We start from the raw sequence: 24,066 nt of genomic DNA, 5'->3' as shown, positions 1-24,066 counted from the left end.
TTTTATATACAACCATACACAGAGTACTAAGGGAATATATGGCATTCCTCACAGCTTCTAGTAAGGGTCATATACTAACAAAGGTCACCAAAAAAACCCCAGCTGCTAAAACACATTTTCAAATGTTGATTTGCCCAGGCATTTGATTTCCTGCACGTGGGCAGAATACTAGTCCCAGTCCTGCCTGTATACCTCACCACACATAAGGGTCTGAGCAATTCTCATGCTTTTATCATAAGCCTTGTGATGGCAAATATTTTCAATTTCATGCTCCCTCAGGCTAGTAATAATGGAAGACTCCCTGCCCTCCACTTTTACAAAGCAGGCTCATAGCCCTCTAAGATACAGAGAAAAGCCTAAAGATGTGGTCCAGAAGCATCCTCTAAGCTCAAAAAACCTCACAAAGCGAGTAAAGGTTTGTTTATTACTACATAAAACTACAATTTTTTAGAAAATCTAAAAAAACCCAAATATACAAATTTTTCACTGCGCTTCAAATCTCACAATTTCAGAATCCAGTGTGATCGGACTGATTGGAGCTGACATTTCTGGGAATGAATGTGGGTTTGCTTACTCACACAGTGGGGAGGGTACGACTCGACAGGGGACCCTAGTGACAAATATCTGTAGCTGGGAGCTTCTTTATTTCAAAGGCAAATATGTTTTGCCTAGTCAAAACTTTGTAAGCGTGACTGACTAAAAAGCAACTCACTTTGCTGGTCTTATTGTCTCAGTAGTTCACACAATGTGCTGTAGGATAAAAAACTAGAGGGCTCCCAGCCATACTCTCCAGTAAATGCATTTATTTGCAATATATTAAAAATTGTGTGTTTTTAATAACACTAGAGGTATCTGGTCTGTTCAGACAGATCCATTCCATATGGTGGAACTTACAGATTGGACTATAAAATTTCCAGTCTTGAACATCACCTGCCTGAAACTCTCATGCAAATACTGAATGTCAAACATCAGATCAGAGCAAACCTTCAGTGCCTGATTTACCATATTGTCCAGTGTTGCTGTGGTTGCACTCACTCTCCAGTCATGCTCAGCCAGCTCAGGAACCCCCTGAAAGTCTGCTATGGGGCTCTGACTTTTACCAAATAAAAGCCTTGTGTGACTGCAGGGAGTATCCTTTCAGGGTTAAAAGCATCAGGCTTGACACAGCAGGAGTCAAATGGAAAGGCTCTGTCTATCCTGAACATCCTTCTGGCTTTAGCAGTGTGCATTTTCCTTCCTGTAATGCTTCTGAGGGACACCCTCTGTGTCTCTTCCATCTCCCAAAACAAAACATTCCCAGGAAGTTACATTACAGGCTATCTGCAAGGAGGGAGTTCGGCAGGGAAAGGAAATGCAACAATTATGCTGGATTTGGCACCAAAACCCACTGTGAAAGCCCAGTGCTTCAGGTTCTGCTTTTCAGTCTGCTTTAAACAAAGCCTGGCAAGACAAACCTTTTGTGGAGGAACTTGGCAGAGGCTGCAGAAGACAAGTCCAGCCCATGTTTGCTTCCTGCTTGGGGAAGGGAGTGCTTCCTGGAGAGTGGGCTGTTCGTGGCCATGAGGCTGTGAGACAGAGGCTATGGACCTGCACTGATGACCACACTGCATTGCCAGTATCAGATTCTCCTTTGGTGGTAAAGGTAGATGGTGTCACCTCAGAAACTCTTGAGAGTTACCAGCTCCCAAAACAAAAGACCTGAGCACTTCTTTGACTGAAATGTTGCTTTCTTTTGCAGTGGTGGAATATTAAATATGTGATGGTCAGGAAATACACTAAATGTTAGCGATCACAGTTTTTTTGTCCTGCTCTTGACACTTATGACACAGTGCTTTGACACAAGACCCAACCGAACTGTGCACGGAAAGATCTCAGTGTAACATACTGGAATTGATACAGCAAAGACTTTAAGACAACTTCAATACATAAGCTGTTGTTATTACCCTTAATTACAAGTCCAGCTGTGACGTGGTTCTCCTTTCTTGTTCCTAAGGGAAATGCAAGCACCTTTGGTGGCATTTACTGTCATGCTGCTGTAGATCCTGGAAGGCAAGGGGGTTTCCCAGCAGCAGAGGAGCACAGCAAATACTCAAGAACTGCCTCTGCCTGACAGTGGGCGATGACAGCACAACCTCTCATGACAGCCAGGAGGAAGCTCCTGGGCAGGCTGGAAAAACACACAATCAGACTGCAGGATAGCCAGACAGGCCAAAGGGACACAAGGGCTTGCCTGACTGTCCCACAACCAAGTCAGTGTGTAACCTTGGAATGACTTTCCTAGGGCAGCTCTGACTGCTGCCACAGCCTGGGCTTGACCCACAGCTCAGTGCTGGAAAGCTTGATGGCTTCAAGGCAAGTTACGAGAGTTCGATGCAATTTATGAGCAAATTTAAGCAAGCAAATTACAGGCTACTAAAAAAGGCACTGCCTCAGTTCAGGAAATCACTGTAATACAAATAGCCCAAGAGAGCATTTTGGGACGGAAATCAGTATACATTTGCCCTGTCCTTGTACTTTGCCAAAGGCACTAGCTTTGGATTACGAAGGATGGTGCAGCTTCATTCTGACCTGGGTCTGTCACTTTTGTATTCTTAGTTTAAAAATAACAGTAGGAAACCGCTTTGCATTTATGGCTTCTCATTACTTAGCGCAGAGTTAGGCACAGGGTAACCTCTCTTTACTTGTCTCCCAAAAACTGTCATCTGGAAATATAATTTCCAACCCTGCCCTCCACATTGCCCCACCAAATCCCAGACAGGAGGCAGCAGGAAAACACCTCTCCTCACATCAACACCTGTGCAAGCACTGCAGGAAGGATGAAGTCTCATCCCCTCTGTCAGCAGAGGTTTTCCTGGGACTTCAGAGAATCCCGAGGAGCACCCTGTGCACAGCGGTCTGTCCCAGCTGGATGCCAGGCGTGGAGAGAACACATGCCCTAAGCCAGCACTGGTGACCTGTAGGATGTTTCCAACAGCCCATGCTTTGCACCATCCATGCTTTGCACCATGTGTTGGTGTATATGCTGTATGATTAGCAACACAGCTACTGGCAACTACAGCTGAGAGCTACAGCTGAGAGCTACAGTGCACTTCCTCACAAGCTGAGTGGTTTTGATGGATTGCAAAGATCTGTTCTTAATAAAAATAAATGCCTGCAATAAATGCAGCTTTTAACCTGCATTCCAGTAACTGCAAGGGCTGAAGGTAAAAATACCACATTAAATTTTATATCAGTAGTTCCAGAGGATGATCATTTAAACTTGATTTATACCAGGTCTCATGCAAACCTGAGCCTAGGCTGGCACTGGGATGACACATAGGGAAGGAACAAGCTATTTGCACGCTGTAAGCCAAAGGAAGGTGCAGGAGTTCAGTCAGGTAGAAAATGTGCCTATTTCACAGCAGCTGAAGGAGGATGCCCTTCCCTCTCATTACAGCCATTGCCCCCAGCTACCTCAGGACTCTGACCCAGAAGTCCCTGCCAGCATTTGAAGCCCCGCCTCCAATTCTTGACTCCTGAAGAGACCTACATACCCAACAGCTGAATCTGTGGAAAATTATAAACTTCTTGTGATCTTCTGTGTCTTTTCTTCAGCTGTTGTTCAGGAAAGCACACTCATGGGGAAATACCACACTATTGAATGAGAAGGAGAGGATACTTTCCAGACAGTAAAATGACTATTTTCCCCTCTTTCTCTCTGCACAGCAGGGCAGCCCTTTGACTGTGACCGCTCAGAGATGATGGTCGTCAGAGTAGGTGAGCAAAATGAGAAACATTGTCAGGTCTGAAAGCCAAGCTTTATGCCTGTATACTGGTGTTGGGTTTTTTTATACCTCTATACTTCTATCTTTATACTTCTATATATTTATTATTCAGGGACATGAGGCATTACATATCTGTCCATAATGAATACCAAAGCAGCACTGCATAGTGAATGAAAGATAAGTGTTTAGTGAAGCAGATAGTAGGAATTTTTGCTAATAAAAGCATTGAACCGATATTCTCTGCATGTCTGAATGTGATTGCCTAATGACCTTGCATGGTGAACACCCATATCACCATTGCTCAAAGAAAGGTCAGAATAATTTTCATCTATGACATGAAGTTCTTCTACAGCGATTTGCAAAGCTCTTTTCTTGCCTGTTGCTCTGGGGATTGAAATGAGAAGCTGCCTCTCTGAAGGACTCTCTTACCCATTTTGACCTTAGGAAGGGTATTTCTATGTAGATCTTTGAGATTTTCCAGCCAACAGGATAAAAGTAGAAAGGCCTATTTTCCCAAAGCAATCATTAAAGAAAAAACCAACACAAATATCTGTGCTAGCCGTGGTAACCAAAAAGGGGATCCAGTCCACTTAATTTTAAACCCCAGTTCATCCATCACCTCAGTATAGGTGCCTCTGGTCATTTTAGCTGTGATCTCTCTTATACCCTGTGTCATCTGCCAAAATAATCTTAGACGCTTCAGGTCATCTAAGGTGGTACTAGATGACTATTTTAGACAACCAGACTTAGCTACAGGGAGTAATTCAGTGACAGATGAAGACACCTAAATGCCTACGTTCAAACCTTTATATGGAGGTGTCTCTGTGTGTGCTGGATGTCTGACCTCCCACAGTGTCAGTGGATATATAGCCAGTATGGTTGGAGGTGTGGAGTCAGATATAAATGTAGTTTGTAGTGGATTCAGTGGCTCTAGGGTGCACTGATCAGGTCCAATTTGTCACTTTCTTGCAGACACCTGTATTTAGGTGTCTTAAACTAGAACTAATTTTATTTCTAAAAGTTGTGTTTGACTTGTCTATTTTATACCCGACATTAGACTGAAGCTCATCATGTCCTGTGTACATGCTTCTTCTGTTTATAAAATGAATCCAGAAAAACCCCTATTTTCTAGATGCTCTATAGCATCCGTAATGCTCATGTGAATCCCATCCTTGGTTGTTCATGTCTACATGACAGTGGCCAATTCTGTCTTATTCTGTGTTCAGGATATTTCTGGTTAATAGTACATTGCATTGCAGAAGAAAGAATTGTCTTTTTGTAAGTGAAAACTCAAGTTTCACAGGTAAGAAATATGAGATTCCTGGGTTTGTCTCAGCCTCCTTTTCAGGCTCCAAGTTAGGAACTTACTGCCCTTTCAATGTCTCACTTCTCCCATAGTGCCCCACAACACCTCCTCCAGGGGCTGCAAGACAACCAAACACGCAAGGCAACTTGCCTTGGAAAAGACCTGCTCCTTGCAGCAGGGTCCAGGTTCATCACACTCCCATCACCCCAACCACTGCCACATGTTCTTTCTCAAGAAAAAGTGGGCAAAATATTTCAGTACATTCCTATTTCAACACATTCAGTATTTTGGATAAATTTACATGTTTCCCCTCGTAGTTCCTAGAGTAGTTTATTTTTGCCAGATATCTTATATTTTAACCATTCTTACAAGCAGTTTAGAAAACGCTGGAGAAAATACAAACACCTTTCTTCTGCTAGAAGCCACTCCCAAGAAGATTGATCCTTAGGTATTCAAAAAAAGTATTTGTGAGTTTTCTGTACACAGACTAGTGCTACAGGGAAGCCTGTACAAGTACAGTAGGGGTGAATGTGGGGTTTTTGCTGGGCTGTAAAAACATGGATTTCTAATTAGCTGTAATCTCTCGTTAGATGTGGTAGCCCTATATCATGAATCTCCCTCCAGAAAAAAATTTAACTCTCCTTGATAGAACTGAAAGTAGTAGCAGCATCCAAAACAATGTATACTGACATCCATCACTGCATAGACTTCACGTACCTTGCCCTGGAGCCATTGTGTCAGCCAGTGACACTGTGGGAGATGGTAGCACCAGAGAGGGCTGGATGGGCAAGTTTTTCTTCAGTGACATAATTTTGTGCCTGAGATATGCGTGGCAAAGAGTTGGTTCATTTTTTTAGTCTACTTTCCTGCAGAGTAGGAGTTCATATATTCACAAACTCATGATCTCCTTCCCTCCTCATTTCTGGACTTGTTGACTTGTTTCAAACAGATCTAACGGGGCACAAAGACAAAAGAGGTGCAAAAGTTTGCAGGTGTAGTGGAAATGTGTAAAGACAGAGCTGTGAGATGCCAGTCGTGCTCTTACGAGACAATGAAAGCAGAATACACAGTATAAAAGCTTCCATACTGAGAAAAATTCTTATGAGAACTGACACCCTCTCAGACACCAGAATCAGGCAATTACAGGTCACCAATTTATAGAAAACCGATCATCCTTCTCTCCTCTGCTCAGGAAACTACCTGGGGCTGTTCTTTCAATTGCTGTGCTTCACTGTGCGCCCTGCCTCATGGGAACTGAAGGAGGTGCAGCAGCCAGTCTGGGCATGGGTGTCACACTGCTGCTTGGCTATTTACATCTCAGAAAATGGCACATTTCCCATTGCAGATGGTTTCAGCCCTTTCTACCTGCATATCTCCAGCTCCAGCATTCACTGAATGTTACAGTACAATGGCAATTGCACAGCGCTTTATTATTTGCCACAGGATCAAAATCAAACTGACTTCAAGCAAGAAAACATCTTTTTACTCCGGCAAATCTGTCTCAGTGCAGCAAAACACAGCAACGTCTCTGCCACAGGTGCTTTGCTGGCTGCCCCAGGCTTGCAAGTGACAGAAGGGGTCCTGCAGCAGGCTTGCTCTTCCACTGCTGAGAGCAGGTCCTACCAAGTATGAGTGGTATTTTCAGTTGCTGGGATGGGAAAGAACTGGGCAGTGTCCAGAGCTGTACCCTACCCTCTTCTCTCTCTCCCCATCTGGGTGCCATAATGAAGAGGCAGGGAGCTAGTAGGAAAAAACCCACGGATACTTCAAAATTCAGACAAAAAGTATTGATGGTGTCTGCACCTTTTCTTGTTACTAAGAGCAAAAGAAAGAAAAAATGGTTCCTTGTGTCTTCTTACAGCCTGATTATTTTTTTAAGTTAAATTCAGCAGCAGTGACACCGCTGTCCTTGAGGAGGCATTCTTTTGAAGGATAGCACCCTGGTGACAGCAGGTAGAGCAGTATCTGTGTGCCCTCTCTCACTCAGGTTTGCTTAATGAGCCAGAAGAACTTGAAAACCCTGGTGAGAATGGGACCCCCAGGAGCAGCCGAGGCCAGCCTCGCCTCTTGATCTTACCTTTCTTCATTTGGCCTGACGCTTTTGTTGCAGATGAGTAGCCTGTAGCGGGGAATTGAGGGAATGAAACTTTATGGGCAGCGAGTGAGCACAGGCAGAGCACCAAAGGAAAGATGTGAAAAATGGATGCAACAAGGCCACACGAGTGGCAAGGGTCACTCTGCTGAGGTGGGCAAGCCAAATGTGCACAAAAAAGGGAGAAAGCAAAGGCAGTTCTTTCCTTCTCTCTTATGTCGAGCTAGTATCACCACTTCTGATATTGAAGACAAACAAGGAAAACATGCCTGGACTTAGTCTCACACTGCAAGGAGCTGCAGGAGAGGGTGGGATTCCTCTTGCAGAACTTTGCCTCTGACTGTAGTTTATCATTTGCAAGACAAGGTCCCAGCAAAGAACTTGGATCCCTCCTCTCACTACCCTTATACCTCCTGCCTCAGCATCTGTGTATGCAGAGGTGCCATTTCATTTTGTTAAAAAGACCCTCTTAAAATCCCCTGTCCTGAAATCCTGAGGATGGTAAAATGAAGTGGACTGCTGGGGGTGCAGTTCCAGAGCCATATAAAACCCCTTCTGTGACCTTGGAGAGGCAGGATGGAGATCTAAGGCTGAGGGCTGAGGATTATAAGTTTGGTATTTATTATACAAGTAGATTCTCCGGCAGACTTTCAAGCTCTGTTTGCCAAGTCTTCCTATCAGCCTGCCTCCACTTCACCTCCTTACATTCCCCACCTCATCTGAGCATTCTCCCCTTGTTGCTGACAGGCTGCAAAGTTTCAGAAGGTGGTAGGTCCTCTCCCCAACTTCCTCACCAAGCCATTATACTCCTGCTTAGGTGGCTCATGAGACCCTGCATCCCTCACCAGTGTCCCTCTGGATGTAGGGAGGTGTAGTGAAGAGCTGCTGCCTTTCCAGGCTGCAATCAACCTCCGCCTGCTTCTCTGCTACCATGCCTCTGGCCAGGTGCAGTCAGGACCAAGTAACTTTTCCAGTGAATGGGAAGACTGTAATGCAGAGCACATCATTCTTTTCTCCCAGAACTACCAGATGTGATTTTCCACACCAAGATTCCTCAGCTCAAATCCCAAGTGCTGGAGATTTGAAGATGCCCAGTATGTCTGTCATTAAGTAATTAATTGTATGACACTGGAACAAATCTTTCTGAAAATACGTGAATGTTCAGCCCATAAAACTGAGGCTGGGATTCTGAGCCAGCAATTAAATTTAAATTAGGCTTTGTATTGTAGCAGGTCCTGTTTCACACATTCAGCCAAGCTAGTTGAGACACCCTGGTTTCTGATCACACACTTTGCCAGTGTGATTTATAGATTGCTTTCCAGAAGTCCTCTTCTCTTCTGCCTTTAGCTTTGTTACCAGGGACCTTGTGCCATTAAGCTGACATTCCTGAACTACAGGCACACAAAGTAATATCTTATTTATCTATAACTTTCAGACCAGCAGAGAAAGCACAAACTTCTTTTTTGAATGCAGTTAGTTTCTTTCTGATCTTATCTGCCTTATGCAGAAGCCAAGTGCTTTAATCACTTGCACTGGTGTAAAGCATTTGATGCTCTCCCACATGATATCCTTGTCACTAAACTTGAGAGACACAGATTTGATGGATGGACCACTCAGTGGATACGGAATTGGCTGGACAGCTGAACTCAAAAAGTTGCAGTCAACAGCTCAATGTCCAAGTGGAGACAAGTGACAAGTAGAGTTCCTCAGGGGTAAGTATTGAGATGGGCACTGTTTAACATCTTTGTTGGTGACGCGGACAGTGGGATTGAGAACATCCTCATCAAGTTTTCCGATGACACCTAGCTATGTGGTGCAGTCAACACAGCTGGATTGAGAGCAGCCCTGAGAAGAAGGACTTGAGGGTATTGGTTGCCAAGAAGGTCAGCATGAGCTGACAACATGTGCTCACAGCCCAGAAAGCCAATTATATCCTAGGCTGCATCAAAAGTAATGTGACCAGCAGATCAGGGGAGGTGATTCTGCACCTCTACTCTGCTATTGTGTGATCCTACCCGGATGCTGCATCCAGCTCTGGAGCCCAACATAAGGACGTGGACCTGTTGGAGATAGTCCAGAGGAGGGCCACAAAGAAGATCAGAAGGCTGGGACACCTCTCCTATGGAGATAGGTTGAGAGAGTTCAGCCTGGAGAAGGCTCCAGGGAGACAACCTGGACTGGTCCCTGAAATCATCTGGAGTTAACAGAATCACTAGCACAGAGACTGGAACAAGTTGAAAAACTCCCTGTCTTCCCCAGATTCAGTTTAATAAGAAATATGAGCAAATTTTGTATTGAAAAAGAGAAAATTGTCGTAATGAACAGCTTGAGGTGGTCTGGTTTTGTGTTGGTATTTATTGCTTCCTATGCTGTTCTAGGTGTTTCATTATGGCTTACATACTACCATCCTCAATTACTTTGTCAAGTAAGTATGCTTTTAACACAGAGACAGCCCCTATCCTGGTTACAATTACCATCATTCCGCATCTTTCTTCAGCCCAAAATATCAGATAAAACTTCCATTCTTCCTTCACTGATAGATTATATCTACTGCATGAAATCACCAGGGCTAACGTGCCTATTTTGGAATAAACTCCCCCCCCCTTTCCTATTAAAATATGCTCTCCAGGAAGTCTGAGCACTGAAGAAGCAACCCACTACTTCTGCAACTGCACACAAGTGATATGGCAGCTGGGGAACCCAGGGTGATCAGCAACCATGTCTGGTCCCTCTGCTCCTGCATCATCCCATGTTCTGCCTCCCACTCTGCTAGTAGAAATAGCCAGCCACTGACTCTGTGATGATTTCTTTCCAACACCAACACACTTGACTGGATAGTACATACAAGCTGATGTTCCTACCAGAGATATCTGTCCCAAGAAATAAATTCACCCCCTAAATCTGAAGAACTGATATTACAAAAGTCAATAGGGAAATATCTTTTGTTGGACAGAGGGCAGGAATTTCACACATTTCTCACATAAAGTTAACTTTACTCCTTAGGGATGTGATGCACTTTTATATTACATTTTGAGAAATAATACTTATAAAAGATTCATCATTTTTCTGGCATAAACAGGAGTAGCTCTTATGTTTCTGTCTATAGAGATTTCAGGGACCACAGATTTTGAAGATGCTGAAAGCTTCCACTTCCACACATGAGAGATACATTTATATTCAAACCACATATTTTAACATTGTAATGGGACAGCATAAATAAAAGGATATTAATTTATTAATTAAGTTCAGGAGCAAGAACAGCATGTGCATCACTTGCTAGTGCGTGCTGTGTTACCCAGGACTGTTTGGGAACTAGCAGTCACCCCACTATCTAGTTCCCACTCCAGCAGAAAAACTCTGGTGCCTAAGTGACCACTAGGCAGACTGGTAGAGGATGGTGGGGGTGTTTCAGGCCATCAGCTGTGACTTTGCCCTGGCACACCCTTCTTTGGGAAGGTGAGCTCTGGCCACTCTCAGGCTTGCTGTCTGCCTGGACACTGGATCTGTCTTTGGGGGAGTCTGCAGGTGGCACTCAAAATGCAGAGCAGATATATCTATAACAAACACACACTGGGAAACTGCAAAATATTCTGGACCTAAGACTGAACCATGGGAATATCATGCAGCAAGTTTACAAGGAGTGGCTCACTGTGACTGGGGAGCAAAGCTTTGCTAACTGGGGCTGATTACTAAAGCACATAGCACCGAGAGTAAAGTTTACCCATTTCACTATATCTGTAATTCGTTTTCTAAATAAATATTTAACCTTCACTTTTCAGAGCTGTTTTCATCCATTTCCCTCTCCAACAAACCACCATTTTCTGTTTTCTAGATGATTTTTACATAGCGTTTGGCAACAACCCTATTTTCATCACCTAGAAACTCAATATTCAGAGCAAAACCTCTCCAGCTGGCTTGTGTGTCAGAGTCTGCATACCTTGGGCAATAGATTTTGCAAAATTGTACTGATTAAATGTCTGCTTTTGCTGTTCTTTAAAAAAAAACACAACCCAGATGAAAGGTCCCATTGAATGAATTTTCAGTTGGTTTGTACTTGCAAGTGCCTGTCAGTAGAAGACACACTTTCAAACCAGGTCCCAGGGCAACTATGGAAAGCTTTCAGGCATGTTATGGAAACTAATCACAGAGTTTGGCCCCTGTGTAATTCTGACAGTGGCTGGAGAGAGCAAACACAGAGCACTAGCAGAAGGCATATATGCTCTTGCAGTACAGCTTGAGCCTCCAAAACAGCACACTGTGGGACCGGAGAAGAGTTCATCCCCTGCATGCAGGTATTTTTTCCCCACAATGTATTGAATTATTTACTGAGCTGTCGTCACTTTTATATGTCTGTATCACAAAATTGGCAAGAGATTTGTACAATGGCAATGTCTTCCATTTCTGGTTACATTTCTTCTAATTAATTAGTACAATTCGGGTAACAAAGATAACTCATCACAGCTCTACAGAGACACCCGTGGCTGCCAAGGCAGAAATGTCTCCATGTACAGGCTGAGACACACAGCCTGAGAATGACAACAGCCACCCACTGTAGCACATTCCAATGTACCACAGAGGTTTCCATACTCGGTGACAGCAGGGACTCTGGGAGCTGCTTGGTGTCTGAGGACTATGCCAGTACATGAGTCACTAGAGAAGCAACACATAGTCATGACTGGTGGCACCTGTCCTCCCTCAGAAAGGGAGATCTCCCTCCAACACTTGCCAAGAGCAGTGAGTACTCAGTGAGAAGCACTCGGGGTACCTGCACGAGCCCTGGCCAGGTGAGTGGACTGTTCTGCTCCCCATCCCACAAATCCTCCTAATCCAGAAGCCTTCATAAGAACCTCCAGGCCCTGGGCACATCACTTTCCTGCAAAATTGTTTCAAAATTGTTCAATAAAACATTTCAGCTTTTAGCCCCTTTCTTCTGCCAGTGAGAAAGCACAAGTCATTATGAGACAGATAAAATATCTGCGGGTCACAGTTCACTCTGCCTGCCCCTCTGTAGGGAATGGGGATGTTGGATGGAGGTAAGTCATCCTTTTGTATTATTTGTGTGTGACCACGTCACTCATGGCCAGATTATAAGGTCTTTGGGGCAGCACAGTGTTTTAGACAGCTGGTATACGTCTCTCTTCATGAAATCTCTGTGATATTGCAATGGAAAGGAGAAGGCAGATTAAAATGCTCCTTGTGTTTCTCTTGAAAATCCAAGGTGGTCTCTAAATGCCAGTGGGTCAGGTGTGTTTCAGATACTCACAATAGAACTGGCAAAGTGACCTGCTGAAAACTCCTCCCTCTGCACCTTAAAGCCTAAGGTCAGATTTTTTTCTCTTGTGTTGCAATTCCTACAGAATCCAACACCATCCATGTCATCATTATGCCCCAAATATTTTGTCTGAAGCCATTTTCTCTCAGAGTTTATCCTATTTTCCCTACAAGCTTTCTTTGCTCCTTTATCATCTCTGAGAACAGATAATTTTAACATACTTCATTCAGAGAGATCTTCCACACTTGCAAGGGGCTGTGGCACAGTGCCATCCACAGCACATGATGACTGAAGCCTCCTGAATACCTAGAGGGATTTCAGACTTAATTCATTTCATTTTCCTTCCACTTTCCTCTAATTATACATTCCCCTATGGAGCACCCTCTCCTGGCCTTCCCAGTACACCTTTTCTCTTCTGATGCTTTAATACACCTGTGTTGACCAGCCTGAGCTACCCTCTCTAGCAATCATCAGGCAGCAGGTCTAGAGTGTCAGGCTTTTCACTGTCCCAAACTTAGCATAAGAAACTGTGACGACTGTAGGTAAATATGACCTTTTCAGGGACTGACTTTATTTATTTATTCTGTTGCCATTTATTTCTTTGTTGTAAAAAAAAAAAAAAAAGAAAAAAAAAGAAAAAAAAAGTAGTACCCTGTCTCCTGGACTTACTAACAATACAAAATTAAAATATTTCTGACTAGCAACACTTCTTTATGGAGCAGTAATTAAGACTGCAGTCACAGCCTAGGACACAGGCTGAGTACAGGGCAAGACCATCGTTTCCAGTTCCAGTTCCCCTGCACTTTCATTTAGCTGGTAGAGTGCCAGACACAAGAGCCCCCATGGTTACACATGTACCTGTATGCTGGCACTGATGGTAAAAATAACTGAGAGGCAAGCACAGCCCTGTTTGCCATCAGATCGATATATCACATAATCTCACATGATGCTTGGGAAAGCCAGCTCATCTGATGTCTTTAAGCACACAGATGGGCATGCATGGCAATTTTTGCCTTCTCTGGCAAGCTCTCCCCCTCTCTGGCCCCTGGGACAACCTTCCATAGGGCTCGCTGTCATCTGCACTCACCAAGTCATGCTCTGAGTCACCAAAAGCAACTGAGAGGGGATGGGACATCACGTTTTTCTTTTCCCAGCTCCCCGCCTGCTCTGAAGCTTTCACCCAGGCAGGATGATGGGCTGCTGTGTGCTCATCATCCCCTCCCATATGTCCCTTTGCATGAGACCTCTGTATCTGTGGAGCTAGATATTAATGAGTTCAAGAGAACTCCCCAGCCTCCAAATTAATTAGAATAAATCACCCACCAGAAGTCTCAATCAGTCCTGCTCTCCCCCTTTCACAGAGGAAAATGTATCTATGTGCCTCCCTCCAGATCACATACCCCGATCACCCTTCATTTTCTTCTTGTCGTATGGCAGCCTACTGCCTGCACAGGTAAATAGATGACATAGAATCATTTAGAATCATCTGAAAAGACCTCTAAGATCATCAAGTCCAGCTGTTAGCCCAGCACTGCAAAGTCCACCACTAAACATCAGCCCTTCCCTGGACAGAGCATCTTGCTCCACGTGATCTACACTGACCGAGAGATAAAAGCCCTGTCATGAGGTTAATGGTAGTTCACCTGAGCAGATCTTTCTTTTCAACAAAGACAAAGAATTGAGTTTCTTTGCCACCTCAGCATTGGTCCCTGCTGTCGGCAGAGGCTGACACTGCTAAGTGTGTAAAAATAATGGATAAGGATAAAAAAATCCATCATAATTTTTGCAGTACTGTCTCCCAGTTTAATAATCTCATTTAATTAGAAATTATAGGTAACAGCCATGGCAGGTAAATTTAATACAAGTTCTGAAACACCTCAGATTACAGGGATTTTACCATCTCTAATATTCCTATTAAGAAAAATGTCTCTGAAGTTGAAGATATCTCCCAGGTGTCTCTCCCCATACCGCACAGCTCAAAGCCAACCATCCTGGAGGACCACCACAGGCCACCAGGAGGTTATCGGGTCTGCTGCAGAGTTCCTTGACACATACAAGCTCCTGAATGCTCGTGTACCAAATACAGAAATCTGTGGTCATGCAGGGACAGGGCAAAACATTACCCACCCAGCTGAGCTGCACCGAGCAAATGTCCCAGTGCCTAAGCAGAAGAGTATTTATCAAAGTGTAGATTTTCTCGGCTGGCTCTGGGATGAGGAACAGTTTTGTTGCACAGCCCTGAGTCCAGGGTGAGGGCTGCTGGGGTCTATCTAATGTAATGCCAGACAATGACCCCATCTTCAGCATCAGACAGGGATTTCGAGAGATAGCTGGGTCTGCACAGGAAGTGGGCTGAAATAGCAACATTGTGGTGGGTCCCATTAGCCTAATCACTCGATTTTTTGTTTCAGAGCAAATTTGCATCTAGTCAGATGTAAGGAACAGCAATGTTTTCTGTTTTTCCTTTAGCATCACCCAAAAAGCCCATGTTCTGAGAGGGAAGGATATTTGCACAGGCTTAACTTCAGTTGCCTAACACAACTACAGCAACTCCCTGAGGAACACAACACATTAGGGTGTGCCCAATAAACACAAGCAAGGAAAAAGCAACAAGTGATAAATATCCCTGGATTATCAGACCTGCAAAGTGCCTCCTGAGCAGCAGGGCAACAGTGCCATGTGTACCCATGTGAGGCTTCTGTTTTTTCTGACCAATAGGAAAAAGAATACGCTCAGCTCTGCACAGTGTGTTAGCGTTGTTGAGGGAGGTCTGGCAAGGAGGACAGTGTAGCCAGAAAGCCGGGAGCATCTTTTTCACCTCATTGCTCTCCCATATCCATGACAGCTGAGGGGACAGCAACTGCAACTGAGATTTGACTGCCTAGTGTCAGTCCCAGTCTCAGTCCTTGCCCAGAGGCAATACGAGCTCCATGCTAACAGATCGAAGGTCCACAGGAGGCAATCTGAGCACAGGGAGCTGCAGAAAGGACAAGTTTGGATTAAAACATTCCCCTGAGAAACAGCACAGACCACTGGGTCTTGCAGAATTTCAGTTTCAGCACCATGGGCTCCCTGACATTCCCTGTGAAACTCAGTCAAAGCCACTGTGCTTCTCCTTGGTGTTGCAGAGAAGCCAGAGAGAAGCCTCAGTTCCCAGCTGGGACACCAGGACACCCAGCTTCAGCCTTCACTGCATGCCCTTCCTGCCCCAGCTGCACAAAGGGTTTTGAGCTGAGCCAAGGGCACAGCAGGACTTGCACTCCCAGGCATGTTGCTGCCGTTCACCCAGATAGAACAGGAGGGAAAGAGCTATGCAGAGGTGGAGCAAAGCCAGTTTTTTCCTGGAGCACAGCTTGCCCATGCCTGTAGCCTCCACAGTGAAGCTGGGCCAGTCCAGCAGTCCCCAAGGGCTCCAGGCAGCCGGTAGCAAAACTTCCAGTGTTGCAGAGGGACGTCATTTTTTTGGGAAGGCAGACGTACACTGCATACATGGGTAGAGCCAAGCCATGCTGTTCATGTACCTGCACAAATGGGGCTTCCCAAGTGAGAGAGTAAAGGCAGGAGAGCCGAGCCTGCCAAAACCAGAAGGGTCACTGCAACCTCTCCTGAAAGGCAGTAGCATTGGGGCATGCAGCAGAGTCTTCAGGTGGGATATGGGGAATGCCTCACCCAGCTGCACAGGGAGCTTAGAAGGGACAGAGGAACCCATCTTTTCCCGGCTCTTGCATCCCACCCAGCAAAATTGTCCCCACTCCACAAGGAACACCAGTTCAGTAAGGACTCCGCTCCAGAACACTTCCTTCCCCTGTGTCCCACTGAAGCCTGAGGGGCTGCAGTCACCTCTGAGTGTGTGCCAGTTCGGATGAGGCACAACAACCTACATGACAAGCAGCACCCTCTCTTCCCACATTTTAAGGAAAACTGATCAAGTATCAACACCAGAGCAGTGTTTTAGATTGCTAAGCATCCCCTTGAATAACTAAACAGCAGTGAGTAACATATATTTACATACATTATGGTCTATTCCCCCATCGGAAGGCGATTTGTGTAGATAACTTCCATTAATGTTAAAGGGAGTCATTCACATAAATCCTTGGCACATTAATGGCCAACGAGCCTCCTTTGTGTAGTAGTTCGTGTTGCTGCATTTAGTGAGCACAATATAAACGTGGCCAACTTAATATGCAAATAAATTCAAGTATTTACTGAGCCATAAGAGACAGTTACTAGGCACATCTCATTCATCGTTTATAGGGAAATAGATGGAGGATGCCAGTTGAAATCAGGAGATAAATGCTGTAAACACTTTTTTAAGGCAACAGGGAAAAGGGTACTGAGTCTGCACATATACATAAATAATGATTATAAATAGTTTCTTGAAGACATCTCTTCTATTCGTTTTTACTCTGGGTATGTGTCTTTATGTATGTGCTTCTGCACTGAAGCACTATTTGTTGCATTGCTGTTGCTTGCCAGTGGCACTGGAGTCCCTTTCATCCCTCGGGGCCAGAGCAGGGCCATGCCCCATCCCTGGCTTGCTCGCTCACTGCCTCCTCGGCAGCTGTAGGAAAGGGAGCATGCTCACCTTGAAAAGATGGGCCACCCACTGCAAATCTCTCTTTCCCAGCATCAAAATATGAGCCTTTTCTTTAACAGTATCTGGTGCAGGAAAGAAGAGGGAGACCTTTTTCGCCATTTGTTCTCACAGATGTTCTCTTGAGAATCTGCACTGGCCATTTGCAAAACAAAAGCCCTCACCAGGCCTACACTTTTCTAAGGCAGAGAACAGACATATTCTCTGGAAAACGGATCTTAACAATGCATCAGATAGAGTATTACTGAAGTGCTCCTTCAGTTCTCTTTGTATGATTTTTAGGATGCCATGCCAAATGGATGTGTCCTCCGCAAGACATTTTTTCCTAGTGGTAATAAATGAAGTAAAACTGGTTCACTTCTTTATTCTTTCAGATGGAAAACAAGAAAAAATTCTCTATCCATATGGCACAGTTCTGTAGGGTAGTTCCCATGCACATACATGCTCATGTAAATATGCAGATACATATGTTGAAAGAACTTATCTACCATTAGACTCCACAGCACTACTGGGCTGCAACCCTACTGGTGCTGTGAGGTTTTTCATGGGAGTCAGCAAAAAATGCCTAGTCTTTCCAGAATCCCCATGTTAGCTCTGATCTGCTCCATCTATCCAAGCTTGAGAGCGCAGCACTGAAGGTATGCGGGTATCTTCCCTGCATAGCCATGTGTAAGCCAAGACAGAGAGGCTAGCACCACCACTGTGCTTGCCTGGCTGCCTGGAAGGACTGGTCAGGATGGCCAGGCACGGTGCCAGCTCAGCCTCAAACAAAAATAATAGCAGAGACAAAAAAAACAAACAAAAAAAAAATCCACAAAAAAACCCCCACACAGAAACAAAAACAAAACCACCAAAAACAAAACAAAACAAACAAACAACAACAACAAAAAAACCCACCACCAAACTATTGTCTCTGACCAGGTTTGAAGACCCCCTCCCAAATCTTTGCTCTCTGCCTCCAGTCATGTTTCTCTCCCCGCAGTGCCCACAGGTGCTGATGCTGTAAACCTCTGATTATACTTTGGAAATCAAATCATTTTACACACCAACTCTGTAAAATGGAGCCGCCACCACAAAGGAGCTTGTGCCCCTCCCAGTGTTGCTGTGCCCCCCTGTTGCCTCCCCAGGAGAGCCTCCAGTGCTTCTTGTAGCACGCAGTACTCGCCTTATGGCTCAGCTCTGCCCACTCTGTCCCAAAGTCAGGCTGCGCTGTGGGGTCAGAGAGGAGCGGGAGACACTCGGAGAGCAGAGGATAGCCAAGACACTGATTTTGGGGCAAAGGGACAGGAAGTAGCAACCCAGCAAACAAGACCAGTGGTGGGGTCTCACTCACACTTTTCCTCTCTCCTGCCTTGATAAGCTAGGTGTTTGAGTGACACATTTCCTCAGACTGGGAGTTTATAGAGTGCCTAAACATTTGTTGGAGCCTCTTAGGATGACAACTATGGTGATTCTCAATGAATCTGCCCGCGTCACAAGATAAGGTCTGGGTTAAAACCTACCTGCCTGTGGTATCCTCCCTGGCAAGGAGGCAGGCAGGCAGGCAGACAGGCAGGTGAGGTGAGGGGACAGCCTGTCATCACCATTAATGTCCTAAATGTCCTCACCATTAAATCCAAATCACTTTTCAAAGAGAAAGCACTCACATTGAAACCTTGGGTGGGTGACACCTGCAGGAAGATGGGCTGAAAGAAGAAGGCATCTCGTACATTCCCTGCACCTCCTGCCAAGTAAAATACGACACGTTTTTGTCGTACCGCCTTCACATCATTGGCACACAAGCAGAGACATGGAGAGATGAAAGCAAGCATTAGAAAAATGTATTTATGTAACAGAGAGGTAGGGCAGCTCTCAGAGACCCAACTCGCAGCAAAAGGCACGTGCACACTTGCTCTCACATCCAAGGAGCATGACACAGAGAAATACAGCTGATTTTTTACAAATTTTTAGAAATCACGGATGATGTCACAAGGAAACACCTATCCTTTCATGTGCTGTATGATTACCCCTCTGTAACTCTCCCTGGGAAAGCAAAGCTTTCACAGGTGCCAGCAGAAGTCCAGCAGCTGATCTGCAGCTACTCCGCAGCACCCTGTGCTGAGATGGGAGCCAACGTAGAGAGCCAGGCATTGCTTCACTTCCAGATGTAGAGAAAAATATATCTCTACCAGAATGCATTTGGGATAGAGCTGCAGGTGGCCTTAGCCAGCTACTCATCTCCCAAGACGGATCTGGGAGCTGCAGCATGGTGGCAGGAAGGTGGGCAGCGCCTGGGTGCGAGGACAGGGTTAACAAAGGAGTGAGACCTTAGGCCTCCCTCTGCCCTGCATCCAGTGCAGCCCCCTTTCCTCCTGCCCCCAGCTGCAGCAGATCTGCGTGGGCACCCAGGGTCTGTGCACGCCAAGATGCAGAGGGAAGCAGACCCTCTGTGAGGAGAAGAGTAACCAAAGCATCCAGAGAAATTTAGGGCCCAGCTCCGAATGCTCAATTTCAGTCACACATGTTGTAAATGAAGAAAGTGCCAGGGAATACTCCTGGGAGCCCCATATATATAAATACTTTAAGCAACAAGAGCAACAGCTGGCTCCTGCAAAAGCTTTTGTCAGTCTGACATTCTGCATGCCAAGCATGCAGGCGTCCATGCATGTGCCAGGTAAGAGAAGCAAGAAACCAGAGGCATATTCCTGGCCCCACTGCCAACTAATCTGGGAAGGAAACCCCATCCTTTGCACCCCATACCCAAAGTGAACGGAGCAACAAAGTCCTAGGCAGGGAGAAACACTCTAGCATTTATAGCACCATTTCTTCTGTGTGATGAGAATCACCTTTAAAGATGGGGTCAGTATAAACTGCAGGGCAACAGCAAACTGTTCAGTTCAAGAGGAATTATTCATCCTTCAGTGGAACATAATTACACATCCAGATTCTCTCTGGGCAATCCTTTATTTGGGCCAAATTTACATTAGTTCCTAAAGGGAACAGCCAATCTTAATGAATGACTTACAGGTTCATCATCTTTATGACATTTTATTAAAAAAAAAAGAATATCAGAACTTTAAATCTTTAATTAGTAAATTATAACTTCACCTTCACTGCACATTGCCTCTTCTCCATTCAGTCATTCTCATCCATAGAAAAATTTGGTTCAAAGATGCTAGATTAGAGTATAAATTCTTTCCAATTTTATTAGTCAACAGCAAATTAGCCAGTACCTTTAGTGCACCCATATATCATGATTCTGTTTGGCAGAACAGTGTGTAATCTCCTGACACATAATTTTTAATGAAGTTTCTTTTTCAATATACAGCAAAATAAAGAGAAAATTTTGCTTCCTTTGTACAGGAAACAAAGTCCACATAAGGCAACTTGTTATGGCAGAATTAATACATGTAATTAATTTTTCCCTGCAAGGTGAGCCTGGAATATTTTTCTTTGCATAAGTAAACCAATTATTCTTCATTCTCACTGTAAGGAGATTCACCTGTTAAATGCTGCACCTGCTCTTAATGGTCAGCTGGAGAACTCAGTTGGGAGTGTTTTATGTAAATAAAGCTGGCTCCTTTGCACCGTTTTAAAGCTCTAGAGAACTACTTCTGTAGGGCAGGATTGTATGGAATTAGGGTATTTTTTCTCTTCTTTTTTTTTTTTAAGACAACATGTGGCCATTGAGTATACTTTTTGAAAGTGAACTAAAATCCCCTGAAGATAACAGGGCTTTACTGACTTCAGTGTTATCAAATATAAACATTTTGCTTCATTCAATTTTTAACAGAAATCTTTGCTGTCTTACTCTCATCAACTATTTCCTGAAGCTCTTCCTTACGTGAACTGTGCTTTTACGCCTCATATTTTCTTGCCAGGCATGTGTGGGTTCCCATCATTTGCAGGAGGAGTGCCTCGGTCTTCCATTTAAAGTACCCTGGAAGTTTCCAAACTAGTGCTAGGAACATGGGCTAGCCTTAGAGATGTGAGTTCACAGTAGGAAAGGAGCCCCTGAGTACCTCTGGGCAGAGCCCACTGAGAAGTGGTGATGCTAGGGAATTAGAATCATAGAATATCCTAAGTTGAAAGGGACCCACAAGGATCATCAAAGTTCAACTTTGATGATTCAATAAATTAGTTAAATCATCCCATTTTCTGTTATCGGGTTTGAGTTGGATCCTACCAGAGCTGGGTGCTGGGGGAGTCTGCAAGGATGCCAGAGGTCCCAGCATGGCCAGGAATGAGAAGAATAGACACATCCCCACCAAGGGCAGACACTGTCCCAACAGTGAGGCCCTTGTTCAGCTGCCTCCCTCCAGCAGCGTTGGCTGAGGGAGAGGGCAGGAGCCCAGCTGGCAGGGCTTGCCTGTCTCCTGTTACCAGGCTTGAATGGACAACTGTCCCACACCCCACTTTGTGACTTCACTTTGCAACCTGTGATCATCTTGGTTTTCTTCCCTTTTTTTAATATTACCTACATTTGAGAGAGGGAAAATGCTGGGGAGACATCTGTGTAAGGTCACATCTCAGCCTCCTGAAGCTCAGGGTATCCCCACATACCATGATCGGGTGCTATATCATGTTTCTCTTTCAACCTTTTTCTTTTTAATATGTAAAAAACCCCCAAATTTCTGGGTCAAACATGGAACTGATAGAAAAACCTCCCATTGCAATTTCTTCTTTCTAGGTCCCATAGCCACCAACAAGCACCTGTATAGTCATGTGTTCCCAGTAGGTGAGAAACCTGATGGCAAGTCACTGATTGCCCAAGGAAGAAAATTGCCTCTTTTTACCCACTCTTCTCCACAAAACACAAGGAAGTACTTGAACTAAACATTTCCAATAAACAGAACAGAAATATCTGAGTTACTGTGCTCACCAACAAAGCGTTTCTCAAGGTATACCTTCTGCAAAGTTTCTGATCTCATTCAGCACATGTACTTTTCCTGTTGGTAGATTTTTTTCCAGTCCCTCTTCCACACTCCATCACTAAAAAGCTCATGTCCTTGGCAGCCTTTCTAATCTGAAGAACATGTGTATCAGCTAAATAACTTGTATGATGGGGCAGAGGCAATCTGCCTGATTGGGAAAATCAGTGTGACATCTGAATTAAAATACAAAGTCACCTGCACCTGGAGAGGACTAGGAAGCACCTCATCTAAATAAGATCACAAAATCTGAATCTGCTAATCTCCAAGCCATATCCTCAGCTGGTGTCAGATGAGGCTGAAGCCAAGGAACTTATGCTGATTTACATCAACAGCTGATTGCCTGGTGTTTAGCTGCACCAGAGACTGGCGCCACAGTGGGATGAAGGATGCTCTAAGTATTCCTGTAGCACAAAGATAGTTTTTAGACTTCAGCTCTGCTCCCACAAACAACATTCCTTTCTTTGCTTTACCTCTTTCACTATGCCTTAATTCAATTTGAAAAGACCTTGGTCTATCCTTGAGAAAAATGTCTTCATAAGCCTCTTTGAAATAAACCCAGGATTAAACAGCAATCCCCCTCCAAGCTGAGAATTCAAGCAACTTTCCTTCTGCAGCTCACCAGATTAACTTTATTCCTGCCACAAGTCCTGCATGCATCAATCCCAAAAGCAACTTCTTTCTTCTGGACCGCTGCCATCAGAGGAGCCCCAGGCAAAGAAACCAACCCTCACAGCCATTCATCAGCGATGGAAAGGGAGACAGTGTCCAGATCTCAAAGGCAAAAATACTCACTGAACCACGCTAGGCTTCACCGTCTGTCAGCGAGCGGTAGGCTGCAGGCTGGGATGGCAGCAGGGGCTTGAGAGCTAAGGAGGGACCATCAGGGTTAGCCAGGTGCCCCCACACATTGCATCCCTGTGCTCTGTCCTCTCTGAAAGTTAGCTTTAAAACACCTGGAAAGACAAACATAGACAACTGTGCTAAAGTGTGCTCCTTGGCGTCTCTCATCTGATAAGTCTCGAAGGAAAGACCCAGCGTATAAACAGTATCACTCCCTCCAGTTTTCAGTTAAGGATAAAAATCCAACTTAGCATCTGATTTGAAGATATGGGGAGATTATAATTAAGCTCATTGCTCTGTGAACTATACTAAACCCCAGAATATGTGATGTAAATACTGTTTGCTATGTATATTGCAACATAAGTGGCTTTTAAAAGAAGAGGCATTTACATGGCAGCAAAAAAAAACCAAAACATCCGAACCAACTTTTTTTGAAAAGCCCGAAGCCACACTTCATGCAGAGTGCTCCGTAGTTAGAAGTCTTCACCACCTCATGCACACACACACGCACACACACACAGAGGCACACTCCCGCTGCCGCGCAGCACAAGCCGGCAGCACAAGCCAGCAGCATAGGCGGATCTGCTGCCCCTCTCCTCACACGAACCGTTCCCAGGGCTCAGTAAGGGTGTGCTTTAGCAAAGAGAGTCTCCAACTGAGGAACTGCAAAGTTACCACATACAGACAAGCAGAACAAGAACTGCTCTCACAAGGCTCGATGACAAACACCAGGCAGAGAAGAAGAAGAAGAAAAAGAAGAAGCATGCTTTCCCCTTACCTATTACTTAGGCTAAAACACTGAGCAGAGTCTTTAGAGAGCCCAGACACTGGGACCCAAAGGGCAGAGGACTTTCAGCACTGTCACAGAGATCTCAGCAAAAGCCATCTTCTCCCTGTCTTTTAGCATAGTGTAAGTCTCCAGCAGCTCAGCTCTCCAGCTGCAAACATCTCATTAGACTAATGCATTCAGCACAGGCAGAAAACTCGATTTACCATAGCTACAGCAATGAATTTCCATTACGATGACAGCTTCAACCACATCATGTCCGGAAAAGCAGCCAACCACTGCCTTTTAAAGAACACACGCATTTAACACGCAGAAAACGAGGCCTGCGTGGTGGGTTTCCTTTCTATTTGCAACTACATCAAGAAAAGAAATTGCCATTTCTTTTTATTTCAAGAACTCTGCAACCTGAAAGGTAAAGGCATTCGGACTCTTCCCACCTTTCAACCCCCCCCCCCCTCAAAACAGCACTATCTTTTGCAATACAGTGCATTGGGCTGC

The 24,066-nt window shown here is 44.8% G+C and overlaps 1 protein-coding gene across 1 annotated transcript in view; it reads right to left on the bottom strand.

The window, feature by feature from the left end:
- Positions 1–23,768, bottom strand: part of SCML4 (Scm polycomb group protein like 4) — a 70,886-nt gene extending 47,118 nt beyond the window's left edge. Inside the window, exons 1-2 of the mRNA XM_032684218.1 lie at positions 23,560–23,768; positions 22,734–22,894 (exon numbers count right to left, since the gene is read on the bottom strand). The gene's annotated coding sequence lies outside the window, so the exon portion shown is untranslated. The remainder of the gene's footprint in view (positions 1–22,733; positions 22,895–23,559) is intronic.
- Between the last annotated feature and the right edge of the window lie 298 nt (positions 23,769–24,066).

This window comes from Chiroxiphia lanceolata, chromosome 3, assembly GCF_009829145.1.
Source record: "Chiroxiphia lanceolata isolate bChiLan1 chromosome 3, bChiLan1.pri, whole genome shotgun sequence".
In the NCBI taxonomy this organism is placed as follows: domain Eukaryota; kingdom Metazoa; phylum Chordata; class Aves; order Passeriformes; family Pipridae; genus Chiroxiphia; species Chiroxiphia lanceolata.
Note: the sequence above shows the minus strand (reverse complement) of the source record. Positions and strands in the feature narration are given on the sequence as shown.